Genomic DNA, 22,379 nt, shown 5'->3' with positions numbered 1-22,379 from the left:
CCTGCTGTTCATTATTTAAGTTTGGAGTTTTATAATTTAAGCTCCGGTCTTCTGTCTGTCCCTTCCCGCCTCTGTGCCCGGCTCCTGCCGAGTGACCCAGTTGGCGGTCCTCGCCTCATCTCACACTCGAAAGATCCCCTCAGCCGCGCACTGCACTTCACTTCAGCTAACCCCAAGCCTCTTTGCGGCCTCACACTGGGTGTCCTGTGCCGGGCGGCTGTCATGTTAGGTGTCAGGAGAGCCCTGTACATGGACACGGACATGAGCATGGGGCAAGGTCTCCCTCCCTTGCCTTTCACCTTTCTCTCCTGCTTAACCTTCGAAAAACCCCTCCACAAAAGCCCAAAAATTCCATAGCTTCTCCCCAAAAAAGGAAAAAAAAAAGTCCTAATTTATTATTTTGCGCATTTAAATATTTTAAGTGTCCCGCAGGATATGGCACACACACACACATCCCCCCATTCCCCACCCCTTCTTGGCCCCCGCGCCTTTTCATGGATAAACTTGCAAGGACACTAAAAATTAGTCGCTTGGTCGCATTTTCCATCCATGTGTGCTCTGCTCTGCCTTTGGCCCCCAGCCCCCCCTGGCCACCACTGTGCCTCATATGCCCCACTCTTTTCAGCAGCAGCGGTGGTGGGGCATGCCACGTTACAAGTTAATATAATTTTAATGAAAATTAACATGAAGCCTGTGCACTTTTTTGCCACGCTTTAATTTCCCCAAAGACGGTACATCCCCCCCTCCAACCACCCACCCACTCTCTTTTTGGCTGCCTCTGTGTCTGCCCCTTCCTTCTGGGGGCTCTTTCTGGGGCTCTTTTTCTGTGTTGGTTTATTGCACGCCTGCCGCCTGCCCCCCAGCACCCCTGCCTCCCGCACTATTAAGCGGATAGTTTACCATCTGCCGTATTCATTTTTATGCCCCAGGCCCTGCCACTGCCACTGCCCCACGCACACAACTTGCCACATGCTCCTACATAAGCTTTTTGCCTAATTTGTTGCTAGAGAAGGCAGAGAGTGCGTTGTCGAGAGTCGGGCGTCGGGCGTCGAGTGCGTTCTCGTGTTGGGATTTACGCAACTAATTTCCACGTAGGCGAAAAATTAAAAGGATGCTGCCGCATGCCGCTTGCCACACACCTGACTTTGATTTATAATACCCCACAACGAGCGGCTCAGAGACGCCCCAGAGAGGGGGGCGGGGGAGTGCGGCAAAGCCTTTGTAACAGTGTCCTCCATGCAGCGGATCAAATTTTACTTGCCACAGCCAGCAGCAGCAGCAGTCGCCACAAAGCGCGCGTTGAGACTTTGATAAAATGTAATGCCACAGGGGACATGCACACACGGGGATGGGGCACGGGACACGGGGCAGGGACAGTATGTGGCATCAAATTTCCATGTGTCGCTGCCTTCCAAAGACCCTGTGCAAAAGGGAGTGCCCGAAATAACTAAATGCAATGGCAAACGTTGCATGCCCCACACACAAAACAGACAAATTTTTAAGCAGATGATTCATTTTCATTCATGGAAAATCATCTCCATAGATCCATTTTCTTTTGGTTGAAAGCAAACCTTTGTGCTAGAAAGAATTTAGGGATTTTCCGACTCCTTTTTAATAGAGGATATCCTTGGTTGAATGATGAAAAAACTCTTTTACTTTGGCAATAATATTTAATTACATTTTATGGCAATCTCCTGTTACAAAATTTCCTTAATTTTTCCCATATTTTATCAATATTTGCCCACTAAAAACTAACTTTTTCATTCCCCGAAAACCCCCGCAAAAGATACTCCATTAAACGAAAATCTAAAAGGTTTTCAATAGAAAACAATATATAACCAGGAGTACCTTTAATTATTTTCTAAAATTTCACACAAAAGAAAACAAACAAAAAAATAATAAAAGGCGAAAATGTGACAAAAAAGAATATACAAAAAATGCGCCAAAAATATGATCTAAATTATAAATAAATTCCCATGACTTTTCTCAACTATTTAGGCCACATTTTTCTAAAGTAAAACTTTAATTATTGTGTAATATTTCAAGCAGTGGGAAATCCCCTGGAAAAAACTATCAACCCCTTAATTCAAGCAAAAACAATATTAATATTTGAGTAAGTCTCTACCCCTCCCCTCTAACCATCTTTACCCCTTTTTTTGCCCCCTGAATTGGTCATTAGGTGACTGTTCCTTTGGCCGCAAGAGATAATCAGAAGCCACAAACACACAAAAGCCTCAATCATTTTTGGTTTTTGGCCAAGTTTTGTTGTTGTGAAATTTTCTCATTTATCAGAAAGAGAGACAGACAGACAGACAGGCCATGGGCAATGCCCTTGAGAATCAGATTTTGGTAATGCTGCTGGTGGGGGCGTGGTGCGGGGTGCGGGGAAAGGTGTGGCGGAATGACCTTGAATGTAAGCAATTAGTTAATACATTTTTGTTTGTTTGTAAGCAGCATTGACGTCTCTCCTTCTAATAAAAATCACTGATAAATAAGTAACATGACATTTCATTGTGGCTTTGTGTGTGCTTAGGAGATACTTTCACGGAGAAATGGGAAGAGTGTGGAGAGAGAGAGAGGGGAGTATGGGTGGTCCGAGGTGTCGCCTTAACACCATATCAAATACAAGTAACTTTCCAGCTCACTTTTTCGCCTGTCTTGGCCCGTAGATCCCCAAAGCTTTTGCTAGTCTTGAAGGCTCCTCCTCGCTACCCCCCTCTCCCTCTCTCTCTCTATCAACAGCTGCTTTTTTTGTGTTGGCCTTGTCGGTATTCCTCTCTCTGCTCCCTGTTCGTGTATAATTCTGTTTACTTCTGTTCCCGTCTGATGACTACACACTGAGAAAATTCATATTAAAAATAAATATTCTGGTTTTAAATGTACAAAAATTATGAAATTAAATATAATTATTTTGATTTTAATATAAATGCATCTTTTTAACAAAACCCAATAGTATTTAATCTAAATATAATATAATCTAATATAATAAAATCTATATTAAAATTTAAAGGACGTATTTAAAATCAGAATATGAGAATATGTAATTTAATTGTTAAATTAAATTGAAGTTTTAGGAAATATTTTAAATACAAAAATGAAAATATTTAATTTGAATGTTAAATTAAATGAGATTTGTAGGAAAAAGTTTAAATAAAAAAAAGGAAAATATTTAATTTAAATATTTAATTAAAATACATTTTTAGGAAATATTTTATATTAAAATAATACAAGTATTGAATTTGAATATTAAATTAAATTTGTAAAAATTATTGTAAATCAAAATATGAAAATATTTAGATTAAATATTAAAATAAATTTGTACAAATATTTGATCTTAAAAATAATAATGCATATATAAATATATTAAATTTGTCAATACTAATTTTAAATATATTTGTATTAAAAATAAAATAGTTTTATTTTTTAAATAAAATAAAACATATATGTATATTATAATTTTTTTTTAAATTGTTTATTTATTTTTTAAATACGAAAAATATATTTTTCAATATAGAATTGGATGTATTTTGTATATAAAATATTAAAAGAATGAAATACTTTTATTGATATTTTATTAAAGTAAAAAATCGAAGTGAAAAACGCTTTTGTTGGAAATTTATGGTTACACATTTTTAAATCTTAAATTAAAATATACAATTTCATTGTTTTCTTTTATCTGAGTGTATGTATTTGCTTCTTGTGTTTGCCTGGCAAACGCATTTCGCAGTTTTCCCTTTCTCCCTCCCCCCCACTCCCCCCTGCATCCATGTGTTGTTTATTTTATTCGTTGCGATATCGATTGTTTATTTCCCTGCTTTTGTTTTGCTCACTCTCCCTCTCTCTCGCTTTGATTTGACTCTGGAACGGGAATGAGAGTCTGAGATTGAGATTGAAGTCTAAGAAGTGGTCCAAGAGGGGGAAAACACGGGCACGGGCTCAGGGATGGGGATATGGATGGGGATAGGAACCAAGAGGACTTTGCTTTGATTGAAACCCACTTGAAAGTGCCAAGGACTTTTGCTCAGTTAATGCCCAGAGCGGGAGCGGGAGCGGTAGCACCTCCTGGACGGAGGGAGGGCAACTTTGGTATTGATTTCCTGGGTTTTTCGTTATCCTCTAATTAGCGGCTACCCCTCCCCAGCCCGTAGCCCCCCTACCGATAGAACTTTTGGTAATTAGTGTATTGTATTGTATTGTTTGAATTCCTCCCTCTCTCTCTTTCTCTCCCTACCTTGGGTTTTTCATTGATTTAACAATTAGGTATAAAGTTTTCGCAGCGATTAAATTGAAATTATTTCGTGTCCTTAAATCCCAATTAGAAAGCGGCACCAAAATTGCTGGCTGTGGTGTCCTGGCAACACAATCTTGAAATTGGAAGATTTCCAGGAAGAGTAATTAAGCGGAGGCTTTTGCTCCTAATGAGCCCTGGAGAGAACTCTGCATCTGCCTCTTCAGTTGAGAGATTGCCCCTCCTGCCTGCCTCGTTAGAGATTCCTCTTGTCATGTGTCAAAGTTGAGATGCCACTCCCATTGCCTGCGGCTAAAACGCCAGAAAGCAAGATAAAAACAAGCCCAAAACAACACACGACAGAGAAAAAAAACAAAAAAAAAGAGTAGAGTGGAAAAGAGGCCCAAAAAGTCTTCTGGCCCTTCCGCTCTTTTGTACTGGGCCCAAAAAAAAAAAAAAAAAACACATGCCACGGGGATGCGCGGCAGGGGTACAAAAGGTGCCGCCATCAAAGCGGGTGACTATCACATGAGTGCCTCCATCCATGCCCCACTGTCAGGCTGTTGCCCCCCAAAGGCGGCTGCTGCAAGTTGCCGGCAGAGGGGGGGAGCGGCTTTAGACCCACTTTTGGGGCCCTTTTTTATTGTTTGTCTCTCTCTCTCTCTCTCTCTCTCTCTCTGTCTCTGTTGCTGTCTGTTTCGCTCTTGTTTTTTTTTCACAGTTTTTTTCTTTATTTCTCTTCAATTTTTCTTTATTTTTCTCTGTTTTGCTCTATTTTCCCATGTTTTCTTCTATTTTTGCTGTGTTTTCTTATATTTTCTTTTATTTCCTCTCTCTCTCTGTTCGTGTTTTGTGCCCCGAAAAATAGAGCAGATGACAGATTTAGACGCCTGATATGTTTGAGAGCCTGCGTTCGGTGTAAAGTGCCTGCCTGTCCGCCCGCCTGCCTGCCCAGCCTCCCCCTTCAACGAATTTTCTCATGCGCTTTGATGCCACAGCCCGCACATCCTTTCAACTTTTTTGCAAGCCTTTTTCACTCATTCATGAACTGCTTAGAGGAACTCAAAGTGAAAAAGGTGGGATTGGAGGTAGGGTTTGGGGCTCCATTCACACACACACATTAATCAAATGTGAAATTAGCCACAGAGTGTGATGCCTGCCACAAAATTGATGCAAATTAACAGCCTTGCCACGACATGCCGTGTCCGTCATTCGATATGAGCGAATCAATCAAAATCCATTGCTAAATTATGCCCAAAATTGAATTATCGATTCGAAATCGAATCCGAATCGGAAACCAAAGCAAACAAATAAATTCTGCAACTTTACTGAAGGTTTTTACGGCGTACAGTGGCACGGGGTGGGGGAGGGGGAGGTGGTAAACGGTACAGGGAAGCAAGTGTTTTGGTAAATTGTGTAAGCTTTTTGCCATTTAAATATTTATATGTACACTGGGAGAAAGAATATACAAAAAAAAGCAATGGCGAAAAATGTTAACGGAGGAGCAGATATCCCTATAGATGATTTTTTACTGGTACACCAAAAATTATTTATAAATAATTTTTAAATTCTTTTAAAAATATTTATAGATTGTTTTTAAGCTATTCATTATTTTTCTTAATTTTCTATTGAAGATAGATAAGATTTTAATTTATTTATTACTTTTTATATTTAAATATATGATTATATTTCAATAATATTTAATACCGCCTTGTGTTTTGAAACAAATTCGAAAATTTCAATAACTAGAGCGACTTTTTGCTAAAAAAATACAGTTGCTTTAAATTATTATTATAAATTTTTTCATTATAATAATAATTGTTTTTATTTAAATTATTTTTTAAACTTTTTTTATTTTGTATATTATTTTTTTGTATTATTTATTTTTCCACATTTTTTTCTGTAATATTTTTTTTTTATTTTTTTTAGAAAGAATTAAAATTCCATGGATTATGTAAATAAAAAAATGGCTTAAATTCTTGAAAGATTTCCTGCACTGATCCAAAGCTGAATCTTTCAGGCGTAAAAACCCCTCTAAATTTCCCTCAAAAACGTATCTTTTGACTGCCTTTTTTCGTTCAGTGTGTGTGAGTATTTGTATATCCGTGGCTATCAAATTACCAAACGTGTCACATAAAACACAAAGCACCTGTCACACAAGCACAAACACAAACACAAACAAGAAGAGCGGCAGTGCGAAGGAGAAGGCAGTATAATAAGTGAAAGGGAGAGTGAGAGTGAGAGAGGGAGAGGGACAGAGTAACAGCGACTGAGACACGTGTATCGCTTACCGTTTCGCTTATGTAAGGCCACGAAACGCATTAAAGGCTACAAATCGTTTTAAGCTCTCTCGCTCTCTCGCTCGCTCTTCACATATGCAAACACACACTCACACACACACAGCTGTACCGCCCCCTCGTTTTTGTCCTCTCTACTCAACCATTGATTACACTCACTTATTCATGATTTTCTTTCTTATTTCTGCGGCATTTTCATTTTTATATCCTCTCCGAGGGGCACGAGGCAATATAATGCGGTAGCATCTCCAAGAAATACTTGTACTTTCTGCTTCTTCTTTTTCTTCACGACATAGTCCGCAACGTTCGATGGGAATTAAGCTAACTGTTCAATCAGCCTTCAAGTGGATGCGTTGTGGAAATTCGAAGAAATTTTTTGTGGGTTATGTGTGGCTATAAGCAGGGATTTGATTCAATAAAATATATACATAAATACCTTTCCTTGAAGGAATCGATCTTTGAGCGTCAAAACTCGTGCACAATTCTCTAAAATGTGTAACAGAAAAGGGCTTCAACGACCAATCTTTGGCAAGTCCATTAAGAAAACTCCCATAAATTATATCAATCGTTGAGCGACTAGTTTTCATAGAAATATACACAGAAACACAGGCTATTCCTCTCCTAAACATCATACTTAATGGAGCGACTGAGCAGCGACTACAATTACAAATAAATATCACACTGCGCTGCCTTGCAAGTCCATGCATGTCCAATCACCCAAAAGCCGCAGAGGCGCAGCTTTCGGTTGATCTGTCGGCAGGTAAATACATTTTATGCAGGCAGAAATGCAAAGCAAACACAAAAGCGATATTTTTTTGTTGCTGTATTGGCCTGCAAGTCCATGCAAGTCCATCGCTCCCAAAGCCGAAGAGGCGAATCTTTCGGGTGATCTGTCGGCAGGTAAAGACATTTTATGTAGGCAGAAATGCAAAGCATACGCAAAAGCGAAGCTCGCTGGCTCTCTTTCTCTCTAGCAGCGATGCTCGTGGCTCAGTTCTGCTTCAGTGGGAGAATAGAGGAAGGAAAAAAAGCAGACTGCGCTGCCGCAGTGATCCAGAGAACCGAAAAGTACCGAGTGCCAGCGCTAGGGTACATTCGGCTGTGTTTTGGTGAAGGGCAACCATTGCGGGCATCGAATTTTGTACACATAAATGTTCTGATTATATTTACAAGTAAATTCTACCTATTCACCAATATCCCCCACTTTAATAGACACCTCATGCCTCTTCCTGCTGTTAAATTTCTAAAATTCCAATATTTTGTTCAGCTCCCAAATATTGTAATTAATCTAGTTTCATTTCTAATTTATGTTCTATATTTTTGCTAATTTTTTGCAGCTCTTCCATCGCTCTCTCTGTCTGTCTCTCATATTTTCCCTGGCAGATTTATGGTGTTTTTTTTTGTTGTTCGGTTTGGGGGTTTAAATCATTTCTGAAATGGCATTTCATTAGAAAACCACTTTCGGTTTGATGTTAGTTTTTCCCCATGTGTGGGTGTACATATTCCTCAAAATGAAATCGAAATCTGAATGCAGGAGATTTATTTGGTATGAATAAATGATGATGAATGTTTTGCGGATGCAGGATGCAGTTCAAACGTTTTGTTTTGTTTTTGTTGGGGAGAAACCTTGAATAAAAAAAATACATAAAAATACGGATCTGTCTAGTATTTTTGGTGATGGAAGGGGAGACGGCAGCATTATTTTCTTTTGCTCATCTTCTTTTAAATAATATGCAAAGCACTTAAATGAATACAAAACACACACACACACGCACACACACAAAAGTGCTCTTAGCCTCTGCCTCGGGGTCTCCTTTCTCTCTCTCTCTCTCTCGCTGGCTCCATGTTTTCTAGTTTTCTGGCCATAAAATGCTCTGGCAGCGCGAAACAAATTGCATTAAGGTTCTGAACCCTTGCACCTGTGCATGTATTCCCCCTCCCCCACCCCCACTCGCCCCTCCGCCTCTCCAAAGGTACGAGTAAATATGATAAATCACCCATTGCTCTGGTGCCTGCCTGCCTGCCTGCCTGCCTGCCTGCGTCCTCCTGTCCATGACAAATGACGCGACAGCTCCATGGAGAGAAGAAAGAGGGGAGCAGGAGGAAGAGCCACAACGAGAGGAGGAGAGGGAGGAGCAGGCGGTGCAGTGTAGCAGCTCCATAGAGAGAGAAGAGAGGAAGAAAGAACCCCCCCCCCCCTTTACCCCAGGGCAAGCGTAAAAGATGTTTCAAGGAAAATGCTATACAATAATCGATGCGATTTGATGAATGCCAACTGCTGCTGCTGCTGCTGCTGCTTCTGCTGCTCCTGTGGCACATCTATGCAGATGTGTGGCACATACAAAATATATTATGTATAGAGATGTGTAACTGTCGCACACACACACACACACACACATAAATATTAATTTTTATGGCCCAAGGAGACAAGGACAAATTCCGACGTAGCTCGGAGCCGGAAAACGGAAAACGGAAGCTCGGAAGTGGTTAAAGTAAGCACAAATCATAAACGAAAATCACGTAATGCCAGAAGGCAGTTTCCTCTGTTGTTCCACCGAATTGAACTTTTGTGCCTCAAGTGGCACAAGGCGTGAGTAGCGCCTCACGCCACTCGCGTTGTCAGGTGTTGCTGCAATGATATTCAATTTTACGCATGAAAGTCATGCGCTAATTTTCCTCCACCGGGGTTTTTTCTTTCGGTGTTTCTTTTTCTGCTTTTTTTTCTGTCTATTCATTGTCATTTGCCACACTTCCTGGGCTCCTGCTTGTTGTTGCCTCAATTGACATTAATGACTTGAACAAATTGGCCTAATTGAGACAGAAGACGGCCACCGGAGAAGTGGGTAAAAAGGTAAAGCCTGGGCCACAGGTAAATTTTTTAATTAGAACCAAATGCCGCAAGGGATTTACATTGATTCCAAAAGGAGTGTCTCTCTGTCTCTGTCTCTGTCTCTTTGGGATACTGTTACTGATCCTGTTACCCAGTCACGTTTTGCTTTACTTTTGGCCAGTGGCATAGAACATGTCACCGCATAAGCAAGCGATGCCGTGCGATGCGATGCGATTCGAGAGGCACTCAACCAGCGAACTTGACCTTTGACTCTTTTGCCTTTGACACACACGAAAAATTCGCTTATATAAAAGTTTTCGCAGCATATCAGAGGGGATAATACACACACACACACACACACACACTCACTACTTCTTATCCCTCAACCCAACACATCGTTGCAAATCCTTTGAGTGTGTGTCCGTGCACTTGGAGAAATTTACATATTCAATAAAATGGTGGCACAAATTATGCTACACTTTTCAGTCCAAGGAAAATCTTTCGACCTAAATTAAGAATAAATTGGAGACATAAAAAGCACTTGAAAAACTTTTAGGAGACTGGCAACAATAATAATAAAAATATATTTTAAAAATACCAGACATTCCTTTTTTAAGTATTCGAAGTATTCGAAAAAAGAAACTTCACAAAATACCAAAAATTTCTTCCAGTATTTCACAAAATTTATAAAAATATAAATAAAATATAAAAATATAAAAAAATTTGTATACTTGTGTTTTATAATTTAAAGTATTTAAAAATACCACAAAATACTGCAAATAATACCAAAAAAACATTCCAGTATTGAACAAATTTATAAAATATGATTCCAGTATCTTATAATTATAAATAATTAAAAATACTAAGGAATAAAATAAAATAAAAGATCACATTTTTTTAAAGTACAACACATACAAATACGAGTAAGTATTACTCGAAACAGTTCAAAAAAATATAAAAAAATACATGAAAAATATTGTAGTATTTAATAAACTTTATTCTAGTATTTTATACATAAAAATATAATAAAATATTAAGAAAAAAACACCCTTTAAATTAATTTTTATTTTGTTGGATTTTGGCAAATATTTTCCTTTCGATTTCCATCGATTACCTTTGTTTTGGCTGAGTGTAGGAACTACGGATCTGAGCAAAAATGCGTTGAGAATATAAAAGTCACGTAACTGGCTGTCGTTTCCGTTAGTGCCGCACACGCGCTACCATCTCCCACACACCCCCACACACACACTCGGGCATGCACACACACATCTACCACTACTACTAACGGCCACTACATCATTACCCAGAAAGAGAGAAAAAAAAAACCAAGTCTCCGGCATAAGCATTAGCATTTGTTTGTATTCCACGTTGCTTTGATTACGCTTCGATTTTCGGTGGTATTTCGAAAATCTAGGTAAAAAAAAAAACAAAAACTTTATCCAAAGTTTTTTTCCCCAAACTTTTGGTTTAGTTTTTTTTTCGGGCCCTTGTACTCCTTTTTTTCTGTGCGTGTGTGTGAGTGAGTGTTTATGCGTGTGCGTGTGTTTGAGTGGGTATTAGTGTAGCCCAAAATGACTTTATTTATGTGTATTATGGAAATATGAAGTGAAAGCCAAACGGAAAATTTATATGGCCCTCTGACAGGCCAATCGGAATCGAAATCGGAACTAGAGCTTAACCGAAAGCGAAAGGGTTTTGGGGGGTAGAAATATTTCATGTACGAGAAATTTGTATGCGGAATTTGGCAGGGCAAAATCTATTCGAATAGAAATTAAGGAATTTCTGTGGGAATTAAGGGCAAAATTCTATGGAAAATCTATAGAAAACAAGGGCTATTTAAAGCAATTTAATTTCTACAAAAATAAAATAAAATCAGAAACAGAATTTGTGGCAATTTTAATGAAAATAATGATAATAGTTTTAATTGTTATTTATTAATCGCTTTTAATGAAATTATACTCATAAATATGTAAGACTTTTATTTGTTATTTATTAAATATTTATTGAATTAATTATTGATTTAGTAGGAAAGTTTTTATAGCGAATTTGAATATAAAACTTCATATTTTCTTACACAAAAAGTCTTAAAACTCATAGATACATTAACAAATAAATATATCTAAAAACCTAGGGCCCAAGTAGAGATCATATGGTATTGAATTTAGATATATTTAAAATCCTAAACGTCACGATTTCTTTCAAATTTAAACAGTCAAATGTCAAAACAAAAACAAACAAAAAACACATTCAGCAGGCGGTTTTTCTTAGCTTTCTCCCCGGCTTTCTCCTGCTCTCTTTTTGGCAACAGTCAACTTCAACTTCATTTTTGATGGCACACACAAAAAAATAACACAGACATTTCTTTGTATAAAATATCTTAAAAAGATGAGCAAAAAAATAAAACGAATATCAAAAGACACCAAAGGCAGAGGCGGAGTCAGAGAAAATGATGTCCTTACACTCGCGCGCGTGTGTGTTTGTGTGTGTGTGTGCGTGTGCTGGCATCATTTTCATATGCGTTGGAGGGGGGAAAAAGTTTTTGCAAGCCTAAGCAGACGGAAAGGATGCGGGCGTGGCCTCCCCAGAAGAGGGGAGCGAAGCATGCGGGGCGGAAGAGAGGGTCGCTGACATGCAACGCGCTTTCAATTTCAGGGCTTCAGGCGGGGCCTCTGTATCTGTATCTCCCTGTGTGTGTGGGTGTGTGTGTGTGTGCGTCTAGGAAATCTTTAAGCGCAGACAGGAAATACATATTTTGCTGCCTGCCTTTGAGCGAAGGCTTCTTTTTTTTTTGGATACCCTTGTTTTTTGCAGAGAGTTGGAGGGGGGTGTTTTGTGACTGGGAAAGGCAGGAAATTATATATACTTTATTCGCTGTTGCTGTCTTTAGCAGAAAGTCTATCTTTGTCCAACCAAAAAGGTTTTTTTTTATAATTATGTCATTTAAAAAAAATATAGATTCAACTTTTCATATACAAAAATTTTAAAAAAAATTGAAAAATCATAAAATTTTCTTAATATATTTATTACTAATATTAATGGTTAAAAAAATATGCATTTAGAAAATTTAAAATTTAAAAAAAAATCAATACAAAAAAATAATACAAAAAATTTAAATAATAATAATAATTAAAATAAGACAATTTAAAAAAATATATATTAAAGGCTTAAAAATTTTAAAATGCTGTAAAATAATACAATTTTTGAAACATATGTACATATTTAAAGCTGATAATAATATATTTTTAAATAATTGTTTTAATTAGTTTATTCGATAATATTTGTCATGTAATTAAAAATTAATTATATATATATTATATATAGCTATTTAAATACATACAAATTTTATGCACCTAATTTATTCAAAGTAAAATATTATATCTTTTATTTCTATTAATTTAAAAAAACTGTATATAATGCTAAACACAATTAAAATTAAATAAATATTTATTTAAAAAAATTAAATCAAAATTTTCCCCATTTTCTATTTCAATTTGATCTTGAAATAACACAAATAAAAACAGCAAACCATAGAAATCGTGGCCCCCCAAGAGGGTACTGCCATCTTCGAGCCCTTGAGTACGCTTCCTGTCCTGCGTTTTAATGCCACGAGAATATCTATCCTCATCATCATTCCAGAGCCACATCCAACATTTGTGGCTTTTTGCTTCGTTCTTTTTTCGTTTGTTTGTTTCCCCAAGAATCCTTTTGCTTTTGCCACACACACACACACACAGGCAGACATGTGTGTCCTTGCATACATTTTTTAGGCTCGACTTTTAGTTTCTGGCTTTTAATAGTCTCCTCTGACTCTCTCTCTCCAGCTCTCTTTGCTTCATGTTTGCTGCTGTTTTCTGTCTGTTTGCTTTGCTGTCAGCATTTGCTTCATGCGTGACAAACACACACACACACACACACACACAGGGACACACACAGGGACCCACTCGAGACGAGACGCACAAGTTTGCGTGACTTTTCTTGCATGAGCAAAATTATGGCACAGAAAACAGCAAAAAAAAAAATCCCAAAAAAGAAGGGCACTAAAAAATGTTCACAATTTGCCTTGAAAATTAGATAAAAAAAAAAAAAAGAGGGAGAGAGACCAAAAGGAATTCCCGATTAAAGAGTTGAGCGCGCCATCACGCCATTTCCTGCCTTCCTGCCACAGTTTTTGTTGCTGTTTTGATGCCCTTTTATCCTGGGGTTAATCAAATGTTTTTCCCTGTCCTGTCACTCCTTCAGTGCTTTAGATTTTCCACTGATTTTCCTGGGCTTTTCCACTGATTTTCCTGTGTTTCCTCCTTCCCCCTTTCCCTGCTTTTCCTGTGTGTCCTCTTTCCCCCTTTCCCCTGCTTTTCCTGTGTGTGTGTGCGCTGTGCTTATGTTTGTCCAAAATGTCGAAACATGTCAAATTAATTTTCATATTTGTTTTGCTTTCTAGATAATTGAATGTCTCGCTCTGGCACCGTCTCCCTGTCCACCGCCCACCCCTTCTTATTTGCTCATTTCATATGCCACAAAATTTTACTTCTCCATCTGCTGCTTTTTCTTCATTTCCCATAAATTCCTTCCTGGCATTTGTTTGCGGTTTTGCTGCTCGCTTGATTTTACTTCATTTTGAAATCCCCAAAGAAAGTAGGAGTAAAAGTACAGCTCCAGCAGTTGGAAAATGCTTGGATTTTCCCTACATTTAATCCTCTAAAGAAATACACATTTGGACGAAGGAAAACCCAGCACAAAATTCCGTTTTAGGGCACAATTTCCTTTATTCAGGAATTCTTAAAAATTATTTATAATTTTATTATCATTACCCCTAAAAAATGTTATAAATTTTAGTTATACTTTTGTTAGAAAATTCCTAAAAATGAAAGAGAAATCCAGCAAAGTCCTGGCCCTCCTTCATTCGCTCAATCCCCATTCGAATGAATAATTTAGTTAAAATTATAATGAAATTTATGGGAAATCTATATGTGCCCCCCTGACTTTAGGTGTCTGAGGGCTAATCAGGGGCATGTGCCACCTGCTACTGCCACCTCCTTGTGGCATAGATATATGTACATATAAACAATTACCGTAAGTGCCACAATTTGCCGCAGCGAGAGAGAGAGAGAGAGAGAGACCACCATAAATCAATAGAGAAAGCAGAGGGTTTCCTTTTATTAATTATTATTATTGAATGTAGATCAGAGACACAGTGCCCCCCCCAACCCCCTCCCCAGAAAGGGGGCAGGGCTAATGCTCGGTTTAGGACACAAATTATAGAGGGCCAGGGTCTCTCCTCTTATTTGTTCTTGGGGCAAACTGCAGCTCAAAAATTAAGTAAAAGCTCACTTAAGCGCCCACTAAAATATGCAACAGAAATGTGGCAAGAAGTACAGATAAAGAGGGAGAGGTAGAGGTAGAGAGACCTCTAAATAATATGCCAGCAAAGGTGAAATGTTAATAAAAAATGCAGTCAGGCCAAGCGGAAACGGAAATACGTAAGCAACTCTCCCTCCCCCTCGCTCCACCTCTCTTTCTCTCTCTCTCTTTTTTTGTGGTACATATTTTACTCAAAACATAAGCCCTGGAATGGCTATTATTTTAAGAGTTACCCAATGGATGCCCCACCGCTTGCTGATTTAATTTCCACGGGCCCTGGCGCTGGTGCTATTATGCGCACACAGAACGCTGCTAGAGCCAGCGAAAGGTAAACGCGAGAACAGCAAACAGCAAAGAGAGAGAGAGTGAGAGAGAGAGAAGAAAGGTACAGAGACTAGACGATGCTTTTAATACACTTTGCATCACAAAAAACTAACAAAAAAAAGAAAGGAGTAGCAGCTCTTGGAAGAACTCTTTTAAGTAGTGTTCTGTTGCCTCATTTTACGATATGATGGCATTACTTTTGATAGCAGAGGGAGAGAGAGGGAGAGCAAGGACAGCAAAAAAAGAAATATGTTCATTAGACCTTAATAAATTGAGGGACAAATTTTCACAACTAAGCACAAAATATACGATTTATTTACATACATAAATATACCAAATATTTGGGCCTTAAATTTATAGGAAATAGTTTGGCCCAAGGCTTCCACCAATGGCAGAATAATAAATAAATAAACAGGAAATGGTGGTCTTTCTCAACTTTTTTCATGGCCAAAAAAAAAACTAGTAAAATGTTTACTAGTTTATAGCCAAAATAAATAAAGTATAAATATATTAAAAAATAATTACATTAAAAAAAAAAATGTTTAATATATATTTAGAAAAAAAGAAAACTCTGAGGCCACCACAAATACTTGAAATATTTCCTAAAAATATTCCATACTAAAAACATTAAAAAAAAAACTTATTTGGGGTAAAAATACAAAATTCCATGATTTTTCTTTAATCTTTAATTTATTTATGCTCACAAAAATTACATTTTGATAATTTGTTAATTTAAAACCCTTTATAGCTTCCATTATTGTTTTTCCACAATTATTTCAAATGATTGTTTTCTTGAATGGATTTTTAAAAATTTTGCATTTTTTGAGGGTATATAAAACTTCCATAAAATTAATTGAGTTTTAATGAATTCTCTTTTGAATATTATTCACCAAAATCTTGGAAAATGTAAAAAAAAAGGCAGTGAAATATTTATGGTCTGTATTTCAAACCCTTCTAAATGGTTCAGAAATAATTTTGCTGTTTTATTAGTTTTCAAAAGAATTCAACAGAAATTCAACAGATATTATATTTAGAAACATTTTGTTCCCTAGAATTTTTCATATCTTTAGAAGGGGAGTACCCTGAACCTAGAGGCACCGCTAGAACCTTTTAAAGCCTGACTGGAATTCCCAGAATTTTGTATAGAAAATGGGTATCCCATATAATATCCCATATCCCAAATCAAAAAAAAATCTTTAAAATCATTTAATTTAATTTTCAGCGAATCTCCAAGCATTTTCCACTTCTTTGGCGTTGGATTTTCCTTGAAATCCCCTTAACCAAACCTCTTGATATATTTAAGATACCGTGTACTTTTGGTGAGCGAAAAGTAAATAATTTTCGAGGTTAAAAGCTGGCTTCGAGGTTTTGGGGTTTTCGCTCATTTGTATGCTGTTGCATTTTACCTTCATTTTGCCTCATTCTGGGACAGGTGCCGGCTGCAGGATTTGGGTCGAGAGTAGCATGAATGAGTTCATATTTTTCCGCTACCGCTGCTCCCGCTCGTCCCGCTCCTGCGGTGGCTGCCTGCTCTCTTGGCTGCCCACTGTTTTCCCTCTGTTGGGTTCTGCCTTTTTTTTCCACTGGGTTTTCATTATTTTTCAGCTGCTTTCAGCGGCGGTTCAACATTGAAAGTACATTAGCCTTTTCAGGCGAAAGTCGAGTTAATTTTCTAAAGCCGTTCCGTGCTGGACTCCAGGACTACGGGACTCTGAGAGAAGATTCTATAGGGAATAACTGGTATCCGGGGATTAGCATTTGGCGCCGGACTTAACGCATGGCCTGGCATCTCGAAACAATTTGTGCTAATTTACAGGCCGGCAGCAGGCAGGACTTAATGCCTGGAAAATGTATAGGAAATCAAAGAAAAGCCAAGAGACAGAAAAACACAGAGAAGCAGAGAGAAAGAAAAGAGAGTAAAGGAAATGCTGCACTCGAATGTGAATGTGATTTAAGGTCCTCCTTTTTTTTGCTTAATCCGGAAATCTCGGAAAATGCGGAAATGCTAAGCAAAAAGCTGAAAGCAAAGAAAAATCCTCCCACATTTCAAGGGTTTTCCGAGGCAAACACACAAGTGCTTGGGGGAAATGCAGCAAAATTTAAATGGAAGAATTTTCTTTAATAGAAATTTCCCAACAACTTTTTCTTGCGTTTTGTATTTAAATATAAGAAAACTAAATGCAAGACAAGAGCTTAGGAAATTTCATTGATATAGCAGGCTTTCAAGGATCATGTTTAAGCACAGCTTCAAAGGCCTTTAAAAGGGATTAAAAGTAGTTTATACATTCTCAAAATAATGGGAATTTCCAACTGTTCAGAGTATTTTTTTTTTTAAACCATATTTCTTATAAATCTTTTGCTCAAAGAAAGACTGAAAAAAGTTTTCCTCAATCGAAGAAAGAGGAAAATAAACAAGTTTTCTTCATCGCAAGAAAAGTTTCCTTTCACCTGGAAATTCCAGGAAAATAAACCTCTTTTTTCACATTTTCTTTTTAAATTCATTTCTGAAAACCCTTTTTAAAATTTATATATTTTATGGCTTCTGTTAGCTTCAAAAATTCAATAGAAATTCAAAAATTATTCAGAAAATTTTAATCATTTTTATCCACGAAAATCCAATGGAATTTGCATAGAAATTCACAGCGTTTTTATTGTTTTTATTGATGAAAATCCAATGGAACTTCCATCATTATTCAGAGAGTCTTAACCACTTTTATCGGCCAAAATACAATGGAATTTCCTTCGTAATTCATAGCGTTTTAATCTTTTTCATCGACAAAAATCCAATGGAATTTCCATCATTATTTAGAGAGTTTTATTCGATTTTATTGACGAAAATCCAATGGAGTTTCCTGCGTCATTCACAGAGTTTTAATCGTTTTATTATCATTCTTAATATTTTTAACCAAAAGAACCCAATTCATAATTTTGGTATTCCTTAAATTGAGGTCCACTTTGGTTAAGGATAAGCTCCCGTAAATCACATAAGCCACCAAAATCTAGACCATTTCTTAGCCAAAAATATAATAAAAATTCTAAAAAGTCCCACACCTCCTCCACTTATTCGCTCCCCAAAAACTAACCTTTAAACGCAACCCAAAAATCAATCAAAAAATGTCAGAAAATATCTATAATATGTATATCTGCTAAAAGCCAGTTCATAGGTCACTTGCCTTCGGGCTGCAAATTATAGTCTCGCAATCCCTAATCGAACACTTAATCACATACATCGTCAACCGTCTTTGGCATTTCTTTTACCAACGCGAATCAATTATTTAGAGCCATTTGCCGGACTCCCACAAACACACACAAAATAATTTCTAGTGTAGAATTTTATTGTACAACGAAATTCAATCTCTGCGCCCACCCACGACCGAAAGAGGGGCCGAAAGGGCCAAAGGGGGAACAACATTAGCCAAATGTCTAGACGGTAAACAAAAAACAAAAGAAAAAACACACAAAAAATAAATGAAAATGAATTGAAATTCCAGAGAACCTCAAACTTTTGACATTTTCACGGATTCCGGATGGTGATTTCATTCATGGATACCATTTCCATTGCCATTCCCTTCGTCGATTCCTGTTTCCCATTTTTCAATAAGGATTCTCTTTATATGATGGGGGATCCTACCTCAGTCGGATGAGTCTCCCTTCTTCGATGAGGATTTCGTGTCATCAATCCGATTCTTGAATCCGATGTTCCTATTCCCCTTTTCACTGAATATTCTTTTCATTCCGATTCCCTTCTCATTCCGATTCCCTTCTCATTCCGCTTCCGATTCCGTTCTCAATCCGATTTCCCTCTCATTCCAATTATTTTCTCATTCCGATTGCCTTCTTATTCCGATACCGATTCCCTTCTCATTCGGATTCCGATTCCTTTCTTATACCGATTCCCTTTTCATTTCGATTCCCTTCTCATTCGGATTCCGATATTCTTATCATTCCGATTTCCTTCTCATTCCGATTCCCTATTCCGATTCCCTTCTCATTCGGATTCCGATTCCCTTTTCATTCCGATTCCCTTCTCATTCCGATTTCTTTATTCTGCCTTTTCGCTGTTTATTCCTTCATTTTTCCGATGTATGGACTGGTACACTTTTCCCTTCTAGTGTCCATTATTTTATTCAATGATGATTCCTATTTTTCAGAATATTTTGTAGTCTTTCCCCGCGTTCCGAGGCCTCATTCTGACCTCCTGTTTTTCTGCTGACTTTTTCCGATGATTCACATTCAGATTCCTCCTTTTCGGGGCTTATTCTCATACCTATTACCCTTTTTCCGATGTCAATTTCTTCATTTCGATTACGTTTCCTCAGGCCTGAAGACGACTTCCCTATTCCGATGCTCACTCTTCGATTGGAACTACCTTTTGATTCCCTTCATCGATTTGCATTACATCTTTGAATGAGGATCGCTACCTTTTCAATTTCCCAATCCCATGTTCCTATTTGCCACTCCCCTGTTCCGCTGATTCACATTCTCATTCTTCATGATTCCTATTCCCCTGTTCCTATGACTCCCATTCTTATACCCCCGTTCCGATGATTCAGATTCCCATTCCCTTCTTCGATTCATATTCCCCTTTTTACGATGCCGATACACCGATTCCTTCATTCCTTTTTCCGTAACAATCAAAGCGCAGGCAGGGGCATGCCTCTGCCTTTAAGCAGCGTTGATTACCAACACTTTCAAGTGGCGAGGGGGGCTTTGCGGGTCCCACTTTGGTGCCCCCCTTTGATTGTTGCTACCTTTTTGGTGCAATCACAGCCGATTGCCTCGAGTGTCTGTGTGTGTGTGTGTTTTGTATCTGTGCGAGGCATTTTAAACCTGATTAGTTGTCAAGCACTTCAAGTGCTCTGGCTTTGGCTTTAGCTGTGGCTCTGCTTTCTGCCTGGAAAATCTACCAGGGGGGGGGGGGATCTATGAAGGGGCTGTGTGTACGAATTTATTGTTTCAAGTTAATGCCACTTGATGGATTATTTAGCTTTATTTATCCACTAAACGCCTTTGCCTTTTGCCTTTGATTTCTGTTTGTTATTTGATATTCGAGGATTTTTCCAAAGGCTTTAAAGCCTGTCTGTCTGTGTCTTGCCCTTTCGCTCGTTTATAAACTATTCAAATTAATTGTAAAACTTTCTTGGTCCCTCTCCCATAAATCTCTACCCTACACACATATCCCTTTGAGATCCTGTCAACAGGACAGGGCAGCCTTGCCAGTGAAAGTTTTTCGGTTGTGTCATGACAATATTTACACGCTGCATTAAACTTTCACTCCCAAAGAGAGCGAGAGAGAGAGCGCGGGAGAGAGTGTAAAAACTTGTACAGCTACTGTTCCCTAATTTTTACGATTTTCTTTCTCTTTTTTAAAGTTGCGCATACGCCAGGTTGTACGCCCCTGACCAGCTGCTTGATTTATGCGCCAGAATTTTAATAATTTAAGGCTATGGCACAAAAATCAGAAACGAGAGCTGGCTGGCCCACTGCCAGGCCACGTTTTGCGCTGACAGAGCCGAAAAATGTGAAAATTTTGCTCCTTCCTGGCTGCTGCTCCTTCTTACAGCTGCTCTGGCTGCTCCTTCTTGCTGCATGTTGACAATGGTGGCAACAAAGCGCATTTGGCAAGCGCCTGCAGCAATGCCAGCAAATACGCAGCGCTACGACGTGCTCAGCAAAAGTGAAATGGCAACAATACTCGTTGTCGTACAACTGAAGCGAGGACTCAGAGGCAGAGATACAGAGAGAGGAGTAGGAGGAGGAGGAGGAGGAGGAGGAGGAGGAGGAGGTAGACAGAGCCAGCAGGAGGGAGACACAGCAGGGAAACCAGAGGCAGAGACACAGAGAGGCGGTGACGGGAACCCAGAGGCAAAGGCAGAGTCACACAGAGCGGCACAGAGACACAGACACAGATGCGGCGGCGGCACAGACTCAGAGCGACTGAGGCAAACACATGAGAGGACTAGGTTGCAGGCACTAAAAAAAAGAGTTTGTTTGCAACACACCAAAAAAATATACAAAAAGTACAACACAAAACTAGGTTATGCCACAGACAGCATTTTAATATGATTTCTCCCATGGGCCCTAACGCACTTCAACGCCCCCCTCCCCACCGAAACCCACAAAACAAAATCAACGACTAAATGAAACGACTCAGTTTTCAGTAAATGATCCAAAAAGCCTGACAAAATATCCCTAAAAGTGGGACAGCCGCCGACATACTTTTTTTGTTTGTGGTTTCAATTTTTATGATCCGATTTTCGGGGCTTACAATATTTTACGTGTCTAGGGGTATGATATTTAGTTTGCAACAAATTGAGGGTAAGGGAGCGAAAGGGGATCAGCAGGGAAGGCAAAACAAACACATTTTAATCCAAATTTTGTGCGAAAATATAGCATACTTTTATGCGTTCACGTTTGAAAAAATTTCACTTGGAGAACAGATGTTTTTTTGGAGTTTTAATAGATGTTCTTTACAGAGGGGAAATAGATTTCTTCCTAAATAAATTCCTAAATGGATACCCAAATAGTTTCCTTAATAGAATCCCTTATAGATTCCTTAATAGATTCCTTTATAGACTATTCAAAAGATTCCTTTATAGATTCTTCAATAGATTCCTCAATAGATGCCAAAATGGATACCCAAATGGGTAGAATCAATAGAATCCCTAATTGATTCCCAAATAAATTCATAAGTAGATTCCCAAATAGATTCCCTAAAAGATTCCTTCCACAATAGATCCCTAAATATATTTATAAATGGATTCAAAAACATATTTATCAATAGATTCCCAAATGGAATTCCCAAAAAGTTCCTATATAGGATTCTAAATAGCTTCCTTAATAGATTCTTCAATATATGCCCAGATATATTCCTAAATAGCTTCCTTAATAGATTCACAAATAGATTCTCAAAAGGATTTCTTTATGGATTCCTTAAAATATTCCTCAAAAGATTCCCAAAAAGATTCCTTTATACATTCCTCAATAGATTCCTAATAGATTCTTTATAGATTCTTAAATAAAATCCTAGATATATTTATCAATAGATTTCTGAATAAATTCCTAAATAGATTCCCAAATAGATTCCTCAATAAAATTCTCAATAGATTCCAAAATAAATTCCTCAATAAAATCCTCATTAGATTCCTCAATAGATTCCCAAATAAATTCCTTTATAGATTCTTCAATAGATTCCTCAATAAATTCCTCAATATATTTCTCAATAGATTTCTTAATAGATTCACAAATAGATTTCTTAATACATTCCTTTCTATATGAAAATTCCTTATAGATCCTATCAAATTCCAGCCATGCTTTTCAGTAGAAAATTTAATTTCTTCAC

At 37.8% G+C, this 22,379-nt stretch overlaps 1 protein-coding gene across 3 annotated transcripts in view; it reads right to left on the bottom strand.

Annotated features, from left to right (window-relative positions):
- The window catches only part of LOC108156572, a 220,604-nt gene that overhangs the window by 85,745 nt on the left and 112,480 nt on the right, over positions 1-22,379 (bottom strand). The gene's annotated exons all lie outside the window — the stretch shown is intronic.

This window comes from Drosophila miranda, chromosome 2 (genome assembly GCF_003369915.1).
Source record: "Drosophila miranda strain MSH22 chromosome 2, D.miranda_PacBio2.1, whole genome shotgun sequence".
Lineage (NCBI taxonomy): Eukaryota > Metazoa > Arthropoda > Insecta > Diptera > Drosophilidae > Drosophila > Drosophila miranda.
Note: the sequence above shows the minus strand (reverse complement) of the source record. Positions and strands in the feature narration are given on the sequence as shown.